Raw genomic sequence first — 11,027 nt, 5'->3', positions numbered from 1 at the left:
CCTAGACAGCGCAGTTGGGAAACGTCTGGTGACGTCACTCCCTCTCGCTTGCAAACGTTCGTGAGAACCCAGACTGGGACGGAGGAAAACTGGGGACAGCCTCCCAGCCACACAAGGGGTAAGTGACTTTTCCATTGTCATTTTACCCTGTGGTTGGTTGAGGCTGTCACTAAAACCCGGTTTCTCTGTCCCTGTTCTGGTGCGCTGCGAGAGGGAGGACCGCCCGGAGAGGAAGCCCCGCCCACTCCGACCGTTTGGAGCCTGGTTGAGGATGGTAGCACTCCCGTGTGGGCGGCGCCCTGATGACGGGGATGTCGCTTGGGAGGGGGAATGTGACGAGTCAGCTGCCTCCTCCCTGATTATCACCGGCACCCCGTCCTAAATCGCCGCCCTTCACCAGGCTCCCGACTGGAGTGGGTGTGTGAGAGGAGGGGCGCTGGACGAGTCAGGGCTGGCGGCGTGTGATGGGGCACACCTGAAGGAAGTGGAGCCTCATTACCGCCGCTGTTTAAAAGCCCAACGCGCCTCTCCTCAGGAGACCGGTCTCTTCCCCGTGCATGCACACTGGTGTCCTCGTGGGTCCAGGAAGGGTGCGTTGAGGGACTCCCGCGCCACCAAGACGTGAGCTGCCGGACCCGCGATCCGGATGGGAACCGCACCCGTATACACGGCCGACGGGCCAGGATGCCGGGCCGTCCATCCCCTACCAGCGCCGCGGCCAACGAGAGAGACGCGGCCGCTAGGAGAAGCCGCCGCCCCTCGCGCCCCGGACCAAGGAGGGGAGCGCGTGCGGCCGCCGGACTCCGCCCCTTGCCTGGACCCTTCCTTGATGAACACTGCCCGACCTACACAAATCCCGCAGCACGACGAGGACACCAGATTCCCTGTTATTTTGGACACTTTCCCCCTTTTGGCCACTTTTATTCCCTTTGTTTTATGATTTCTGTTAATAAAAGCCTCTCCGAGGCCTGACGCCACGCCCACTGTGTCTGTCTTGTGCTCCTCCCGTGACAGTATTTACTCATCTCACTTGCACACAATCAGATCCCTCAAAATGAATAAAAACAGTGAAATGCAAACTCGGTATAATGACACATCCCATTTTTTTATTAACCAGTGTCTGCTACTGACAGTTGGTGATTCACTTCAGCCATACTAATAAACAAAAAGACTTTAGATAAATATAACATATTTTTTTTATTGTTGAAGAGTGTCGAACTTTCTTCTCTTGCATCATATTCTTCATGCAATCCAGAATAGCAGCACAATTAAAAGGTTTGTTTGAGCTGCGCCCTCTACTCTACAGACGTGAATTTATATTTCTTACAGACTGAGGTTTATTAATTTCAATTTTGCCAAAAATTGAATGTTTTATATAAAAAAAATAAAATCAAAAAAGGAGGCTCAGCCCAGATGAGAGGGATTCTTTAAGAATGTAATGCAACATTGTAATGCATTACGTTTGAAAGTAACTTTCCCCAACACTGCTCAGGTCATCCGAGATGTAGATTGGAACAGATTTGGAGAAATGCAGCAGTACATAACTTGCTCATCAATGGATCATCTGCAGTGAATGGGTGCCGTCAGAATGAGAGTCCAAACCGCTGATAAAAACATCACAATATTCCACATGTAATCCACACGACTCCATCAGTTCATCAAAGTTAAAAGCTGCATGTTTCTCTACTGGTGAGCAAGTGATGTAATGCTAAAATTATCCAAATTTGTTCTGATGAAAAAACAAACTCATTCATATCTTGGATGTTAAATTTGAGCAGATTTTTAATTTGGGGGTAAACTATTGCTTTAAAAACCAAATAGAAACAGTTTAGATCTTGACTACTTGCAATGCTTAATGTAACACTGAATTGATTTCCATTTCTGCTTTCATCATAAACTGTAAGACGCTTTCACGCTGTGAAAGATCCTTCTGCATCGCATCTCCGGGCTTCAGTTATACACACCGTGGGGGGGACAGATGCGACTTGGATAAAGTGAAGTGATCATGGAAATTATGTTTTTTGTGTATGTAGAGAGGAGAGGAAGTGCAGTGAATTTGAACGTCTGCACGAAAGTATGTGAACCTATTAGACTGGTCATTACGTATGAGATAATCTACTTAGGTTTCCATGTCTATATTGAACACAGCCTGCAGTGCAAAGGGAAAAGGGACTTTACAACAGGTTGGCCTGCTTCAGTAGCAGCAATAAGAAGACTGTTGGAGAAGATCTCAAAAGAAAAAGCAATGAATTTGAACATCGGCAGAAAAAAGTATGTGAACCCTTTGGATCGGCCATTACATTTTGATCTACGCTTCTGTAAAAGAAAAAACATTGTTACTTGTCTTGAACACACCATGTACACATCTGCAGTGCACAGTGGGAACAGTACATGAAACCTTGGATTATATTACTCGTTCGACCTCCTTCAGAAGCAGCACTTATACCTCCACCACCAAATGTTTCTTGTAATTGCACATCAAACCTGCACAACAGACAATGTCTTTCAAAACTGTTGCAGTTCTGTAATATTCTTGTGATTCCTGGTGTGAATCGCCCTTTTGAGGTCATGCCGAAATATGTCAGTCGCGTTGAGGTTAGCACTCTGACTGGGACACTCCAGAAAACGTATTTTCTTCCGTTTATGGGCTTTGATGTTGCTGTGTTGTGCTTTTTTCCAAACATATTTGGTTTCAATATTTCGCAAGTAGCTCTCTCTGCGCTCTGCAGGTTAGAAGGGCATATTCCCTATCTCTGGTGGTTTCATCATAACTGATTCTCTTTTTGTATCACAGACTCATTCTGATTTACCTGTAGCTTGCTTGCAGATGCCAGCTGAGACTCTGCTGAACTAAAATGGAGATTAGAAACCTGCACACCCCATTGCGATTGATAGAAAAAAGCCCAATCAGTCTCCACCGAAGGGCCCTCTGTGTAAGCACATCAATAGGAACATATTCATGTTGTTCAGAATTGACCGTCGGGGGTCTTATGAAAATAGCCAAACTGTGAACTCTTTTTAAATTGAATACATTTGCATGTTTATTGTTCTATCCCTTTCCTTAATCTGAATGTGAGCAAATAACAGTTTCAGACAGGAGTGTGGCACAACATCTGAGGAGCAGCAGTAACATCAAGGGAAATTAAAGTTTTATGAAGTGGATTACTCAGTAAGCTAATGTATAAATGTATTTAAATGATCTGTACATGCAGCTCTTGCTGTCATCTTAAGTTACAGCAGAACTAGTTTTTACAGTTTGAGTTCACTGCTCATGCCTTGTGTTTTTTCAACTTCAGCTTTTCTCGTTTTTCCCCATATGGCACATGTACATTCATAAATATACATTTTAGTCACTTTTATTTGCTTGCATGTATTCTAAACACTGGAAATTGGCATAAATTTGAATAATGATAAAGAAAAATGCATTTTTATGAATAAAAAAACATTATATTTTTCCCAAATTGGTTGAATGTGACTTTTGTTGTTGTCATTGTATTATTCTTTAAATTGGCCACGTTCTTCTTTTAGCCCTGAAAACAAATGAACAGTCTCAAGCCGTTGGTTTTATTGAGATCATTAAAGAAGGGGTAAACAAACAAATAAGTACATCTTATACATAAATAAAAGCAACAACCTGTCTGAAATATTCAGCCTTGTAGACTGAACAGACGAGACCCAAGAGAGGGTGAATAGTCTCTCTCTGCAAAACAATAGAAAATGCTCAGATGCTATTAGTATCACTGAAACTGTTTTTTATTCTATTATATTTTTTAGTATGCACACAAAATGTACTTGTTTCCTCTCCTGCCTCTTCCCGACTAAGGCGATACCTCTTGCGTGGCCCAGAAGCCATTTATCATCCCGTAAACTTACTTGTTAATGCGCCCATTGCCTTATAGCCTGTGTTGTCTATTTAGTAAGCAGGTGACACTGTACCCACTGAATCCATTTGAGGCGGGATGCTTGGTCAGCATCATATGGTGTGATTGAGTCCTAGTCCTATTCCAAACTACCTTTGGCAACATTTCTCATATTACATTACTGTTCTAGCATGATTTGCAACACTTAAAAGCATGTTCAGTTTTTTTCTTAAACATATGAATTTGAATCTGAGTGACAAAAAATAAAGTTGAAAAAAAAAAACATCAAGCTGTATCAGTTTATGAAATCATGCACTTCGGAATTTTACCCTAAAAAGAATATGGTACCAACATTTTAGGTTTTATGGTTTTAACTTACATTTACAGTTAGATACTGTAATTCTGTTAACTGATATAATGTTAATATATCAACCTAAGTACTGAATTCTGTTTTGTACTTTGTGTAATACACTGATAACCTCCAAATGCAGGTGGTGATGAGAAAGTCACATGATGAACCAGAGCCCATCACAAGCAGCTTTTAAATAATAACATACATAGAAGGTGCACAGTGTCATGCACACCAACACTATACACCATCTTGATAATAGACATGAAACTGAAATAGTGCAATAGATATTCATTTAACAACATTAGGTATAACATACAACCCTAATGTTGTTAAAGAAACATAGTTATTTTAACAACAACAACACAACAATAACATTTTAAATGTAACGCTGGAGACTCTGAGAATGTCAATTTACGGTTATTCCCTGTAAATTATACGTTCTATTCACTGATTGATAATAGAGAACTAGATTGCTCATGACGTCATGAAAGTGAAGCCACTCCGCCATATTGGTAATCCCTAGAATTCCCATTCCAATGAATTAATAGGAAATTTTACCTAGCAAGTCAGCTTTTTTTTAAATCTGAAGTATATCAGTTACCTGTGTCGCAATGCGCAGCAGACTCACCCACCTAAACGGTTTAAATATATCACTTAAACTGCCCAAAAAGACCATAAACATTGCAAATAACATCTGAAGTAACAATGAATATACATACATGTAACATAAAAACTAATCCCTTTCGACTGATTCGCTTCAAATCAAGTGATTTTAGGTCAGCGGTTTGCATGTGATTATTAAGATGGCGGATCGAATGCTACCAGTGGCTTCACTCTCCTGTTGGCAGTTTAGAATGCAATGAACGATCCAGTCACATATAGATCAGTGGTTCTATTTCACTTCCAAAAACGGTAAACTACCGTAAAATTACATGAAATGTCCAATGCAATTTTTCACCGTATATAGTAGGGGAATTTTACCGTTAACTATTAAACCGGTTTGTGTAGTATTTTTACAGTTTTTTACCGTTAAATTCAGAGCCATTTTTTTTTTACAGTGAATGGGAATTATGCACAAATAAGTCTTAATTAATTGATATTCTGCCCTGTTATCATAATTTGTGTGAACAGGAATAAAGGTTGTTGTTTTTTTACTCCCAGTAGTGTTTATTCAAGGTATGTTTTTGGATTTTTGTACAAATGTAGGTAGAAGCGTGTTTTTCCAGTGACTAGTAGGTTTACTTTACAGATCAGACTTTGAGCTTGCTACAGATCAATCATCTTTGAAAGCTCTCAGCTTTGCTGTACGACACCCACTCTTAGTTAATGGGCTGCTGATGCCTGTGTGCAACTGAAGCGTTGCTTTTCACAACCTGGAGCCATTTCAGACTCAGCAGGTTACGAAAAATATTTCTCCTTCCGACTGCGTGACTGCCCATTAAAGATGGGTTTGGTGGATTTGAACACATCCTGCCTTTCATGACAGTATCTTTCTTTCAAAGCTAATTAAATCCAACTACAGAATGATTGGTTGTCATGTCGTGACTTTTTTCAATACTTTTATTAAGATCCTTGGTAAACGCAATGAGCTGCAAAAGTATATCGAGCTATTCTTGAGTTTCAAACACAAGATGCATAATTGGACTCATAAATAGGACGCAGCTGTTCCCAGCGCCACTGTATCAGGTCGTTGAGCTTCGGGAAATGCAGAAAAGCATCTCTCAATGGCTCACGCATCTCTCAGCGGTTCGGCGCAAAATCTCGGCACTCAAATCTCATTGTCTTGTGCCTCGACAGCTATTCTGAGATACCACCGCATCTCTTCTGAGTGTCTCGGAGGGCAGATATATGCAACCTAGAAAAGCAAATACAAAGTCTGTTTCATCCCTCACAGACTTTTTCGTCTGCAAATTCGGTTGGAGAGTTTGTATTGCCGGCTGGAATTCCCCAGAGGCGCAACTTTAGCTGGTTTCCTCTTAATATAAAAGCAAAGTCAGGCTTCAGTTGGCTTTAAACATAATCCGATTTTTCTGTCACCCGGCAATGGCCTTATATGCCTTCTGATTTTGTGTACTAGTTTTTACCATGGTGACACAATGTTAATGGGTTCATTTCCAAGCTATAAACGACAGTTGGCCCATTTCCTGAATTTACTCGAAAGTTCAAACCTTATTAACATACTGTTTAAATATAGTAATATTAAGCTGCGACTTTCCAGATAACATAAAGAGATGTGTAGCTCAAAACAAACTCTCCGCCACTGTCTGTTTAAGGTTACATGGATGCTTTCCAACATCCTTGGCTTTCACATGTTAAACCCCAAAAATTGGCTTGGTTTTCAGCTTTTATGGTGTATTTGCATAAACATGACATAAGTTGAGAAGTAGGGCAAAAATCTGAAATTGTGAATAATTTTTGTTTCGTTTTTTCGGCAAACGCCGCTCTTTCTGGTCTCTGTCAGCCCATCCAGACAATCCCCAAGCTTGATTGACAGTCCTCAAAGGATTTTGACAGCCGTTTGGTGACTATTGACAGGACCTGACGTGACTTTCAGTTGACACTGAAAGTTGTTCAAAGTTTCAGAGCTCAGTATTTATTGCTCTGCATGTCTTGTAATTAAAAGATGGAAAACCAGATGAATTGATATTTGCATGCTGTGGATATATGTTTATTAATTTGCTTTATTTCATTGAATTTATTAAAAGGTGAAGAGCACGCTTAATCAAAGCTCCATCTTATACCACATCGGTTGAGTTCAAAATCCTATTTTTAATTTGTGGCCTTTGACCCATACTTGCATAGTGCATTTGAATGACGCTTTTTTTAGCACAACACTTTTCTGATTTTGTTTTGCATAACATCTCATTGTGCTGTAATAGTTTTTCCACTTCAACTTCAGAAATAAAGTTGCAGTTTGTCAGAGTGGCAAGTTGTTGACAGAACTTTAAAACTGAACGCTTGCGTGTGTGAGGCAATTATTGAGCCCTGCGATCCGTTCCAGCCACTGTTCTTGCTGACAAATAGCACGCAGACTATTTTCGACACATTAGACAAAAAGAGACGTATGCATTTCTGCTTCTCTCTCTCTGTCACTCGCTGTGTCTCTCTGTCTCAGTCAAAGCCTACACTTCAGTATCCCACATTATCAAACCCCCTGTGTGGATGGCAAGAGGTAGATCACTAAAAAAAGTATTTATAAAATACAAAACAATGCTTCTTTCAGATTTATATTATATAAATGCAGTAATAACACGTTGCATTACAGGCGTCCCAAGTTCAAGTCCCATCTTGAGGACCTTTCCTGTCTGCTTTTCACTGTTGTATCATAATAATAAAAATAAATAGATAAATAAATTAAATTAAAAATTATGAATACAAGATGTGGATTACAAGAGGTAGGTCACTAAAAGAGAATGTATAATAAACATTATATTATATTATATTATATTATATTATATTATATTATATTATATTATATTATATTATATTATATTATAATTATTGCAAATCACTCTTTTCAGATAGATTATATTATATTATATTATATTATATTATATTATATTATATTATATTATATTCTGATGAATAATTAAACAGTATTATCATATAAAAAATTACATAATTGTTGTCTAAAAACATTTTATCTAATGCAAAATCAAGTATTTCAGCTGTTTTAAATTTTAAAAGTGAATTTAGGCATAATTCGGGTATGAAAATTGGATTTTCATTTTGAGGTTTGTCCCCCTCTATCAGGAAGCCGTCGGTTGATCAATATGTTGAGCCTCGGGCAACCACTGTCACGCTGATAACTCGCCTAATATGACTGTTTGAGATAGGGGCGAAACAGAGGGAGACTTTCCAGAAATCCCTTTACAGTAGATGTCAGCCGTATCTGTGCACACGGCCTGCGGGCCGCTCTACCTGAACGCACCTCATTATCTACACAGGCCACTTGCTCTGCTGGTGACTGTAGGGCACAACAAGGAAGTCTGGGTAAAGCTAAGATGCTGTTTAGCTGTACATGCATGCGAATATGTTGCTTTCAAAGCAAGCTAATACATTTCCTTTGGTTTCAGTGAAAGCTAGAATAAGTAGTTTTATGCTGGACTGATATTGCACATCTTGGGTTTTATGTGTAGCTGATCTTTTATTAGTAGGGAGGGCACACCGCCTTTACGTCTAATAGTTTTAAGTTCAAATGGGTATGAAAAATAAAAAAGCACATTTGATTGGCATGCACCAAAAGAATATTATCTTAGGCGCACTTTACTTTAGTAAGGGTTTAAATGAAATGTTTGATTGACAGGTTGATTGTAACACTGTAATCTACATTGCTCAAAACTGTCTGCAGTGTCATCAAGACATTACAGAGACTTTAAAGGAGACGTGTGGGGTCTCTCTAGTGACACTACTAACTTAACTAGCTTTTTAAGTATGCTGCTTTATGCGATTGCCACATCTCTGTTTTATTTTTTTATATATATAATATTACATTGCATTGGCTGCATCCTTTTTTTTAATTCTGAACTGTGAAGAAGAACTAATGAAGCCTGTTTGCTCTTCAGAATGTAGAAATAAATGGATAATTGTGAATTTATATCTAAAATGTAACAATTTATGACACAATTTTTTATATTTTTAAATATCCACAGTGTGTCAGAACGGCTGTTAATTTTACCTCGTGCTCAGAAAGAGACATAAGCTGGGGGATGATTTGCACGCAGATCCAAACTTTCTGTCAAGTTTGTGTGCTCGCATGTTGTTGGAATACAGGTCTATCCCATGCTGACATGGCCTCCAGAAAACAGGTGAAGAGGGAATGCAGCCAAGGCCTCCCGCAAATATCCTGATTGCATCCGTCCTGCTTCTGTCCTCTAATTGACTTGCAAAATGAGCCCCGTCTTTGTTTCCCACCTTGTTGTCATCAGCTGTCTGAGCATGCTTACTTTCACCATACGATTAGAGCTTGAACACACCCCCGTCAAATGACATCATGATGGGATACGGATCTGAAGAACCTCAAAGTAATGAGGCATTACTGAAAAATAAAAACGAAGGAAGCCCATTGTGAAAAGTGATTGATGCACATGCTGATGCAATATTTGTAAATATTTATAAAAATGTAAATACAACACTATTATGTTACAGATATGCAGCTAGTGTGTTATCAATTAACAATAAGCTGTTTTGAAAACATTGAATATTTTCCATTGTAATATTTAGAACTATAATAGAGTTTTAATGACGTTTTTATTTTAACGTTAACTTAGCATTGTATTAAGCATTTTATGAATTTGTGGTTAGGATTTACCTTTACATTTCTTAACGTTTTGTTGTAATGCTAATAGGTTGAGATAAGTGTCAATAAATCATTGATTCATCCAAATTCATCAAATAACGTGGATTCATTCCCAAGCAAATCACGTTACTGTCAGAACAATTACAGTTAGCTAAACAAAAACATAAAAACTTACTTGAAATTAAAGATAAACTATACATAAAACACATAAAAGTAACAAAAACTAAATTAAATTACATTTTTGAAAAATTACAAAAAAAGAACATCAAATATACGAATAAAAATGATAGTAGCTCTGAAAACGTATGCGCACCCCTAATAATATGCAGATTACAGATATATTTAGAATTTCATTGACTTTTTTGAACGTATGATTCAAATATTAGTATATACTGCTTCCAGACTCTTGTCCACTAATCTTATTACCTTATTAGCTTATTACAATATAATCATATTACCTTAATTTCGTAATGCCATGAAATCCATTAAGACATATTTGGGTCGGGGCATTTGAAATGTCTGCAGTAGATCAGAGCTGAAGTGCTGTCATAAGAGACTGGATTCTTATGCCAGTCAGAGCAGACTCATTAATTCATCGGAGCGCAGCGAGGGTGTATTGCATGCCCGTCGGGGCATTGGATTTCAGTTTACAACTGCCAACAGGCTTGCAAATGTTTATCATGGATTTCCTGGCTGTTAATCCAAGTTTCGTGCAATACATCAGTCTTAAAGCCGTGTGCGGTAATTGGCAGACCTCAGCTGACAGGTGGCACAAGGAGACGCAGAAAACTAAAAATGTCTCCAAATCTGACACCCTCGCTTCCCTCCAAAATTTTCAAAAATTAATTGTTGCCCAAAGGCATTAGCAGTCACATGAAAATTCTTTCGGAATACTCCTACAGACAGTTCAAGTTCAAGTAGATTCCAGCTGCTGTTAAATTATATTCAGCAGCCTCTTGGTTTTGACAAAATGCTATGTAAGATGCCTTGGGTTGTGAGGACAGAGAGAGAGACAGAGAGCCAGACAGCCAGCGGCATCTATTCTCTCAGCTTTCTGAGGAATTAACTTTTAAAGACAGCAAACAGTTCAATACTTTTCTTAATGATTGGAAAACCTGCACTCTGGAGACACTGAAAAGGTTATCAAGCTTTCATTTTACCATCAAGTTGTCAGAACTGTCATTCTTTTTCAGGGTGTCCTTGCTGAATAAAAGTTGCATACATTTCTTTCCTAAAAACTGACCCCAAAACTTTTAAACTATATACTTTAAATATACAGAGCATAACAGTCTACACCTTATCTGACTTTCCAACTGAAAGTCACCATTTAGGGAGTGACTAAAGTGAGACACTATCTGTACATATCTCACGGAGGTGGTTTAAAACATTAACAGAAATTTTAAAAAGTGGAAAATTATTAAGTATTTAACATGTTGTCAGTTGACAAAGATTTCCACAGAATTATTATTATTTTCATAATATGGAAGTCAATGACTACCGTCAAGTGTTTGGGTAC

This window comes from Carassius auratus, chromosome 22 (genome assembly GCF_003368295.1).
Source record: "Carassius auratus strain Wakin chromosome 22, ASM336829v1, whole genome shotgun sequence".
Lineage (NCBI taxonomy): Eukaryota > Metazoa > Chordata > Actinopteri > Cypriniformes > Cyprinidae > Carassius > Carassius auratus.
The sequence above is the reverse complement of the archived record's forward strand: the minus strand, read 5'-3'. Positions refer to the sequence as shown.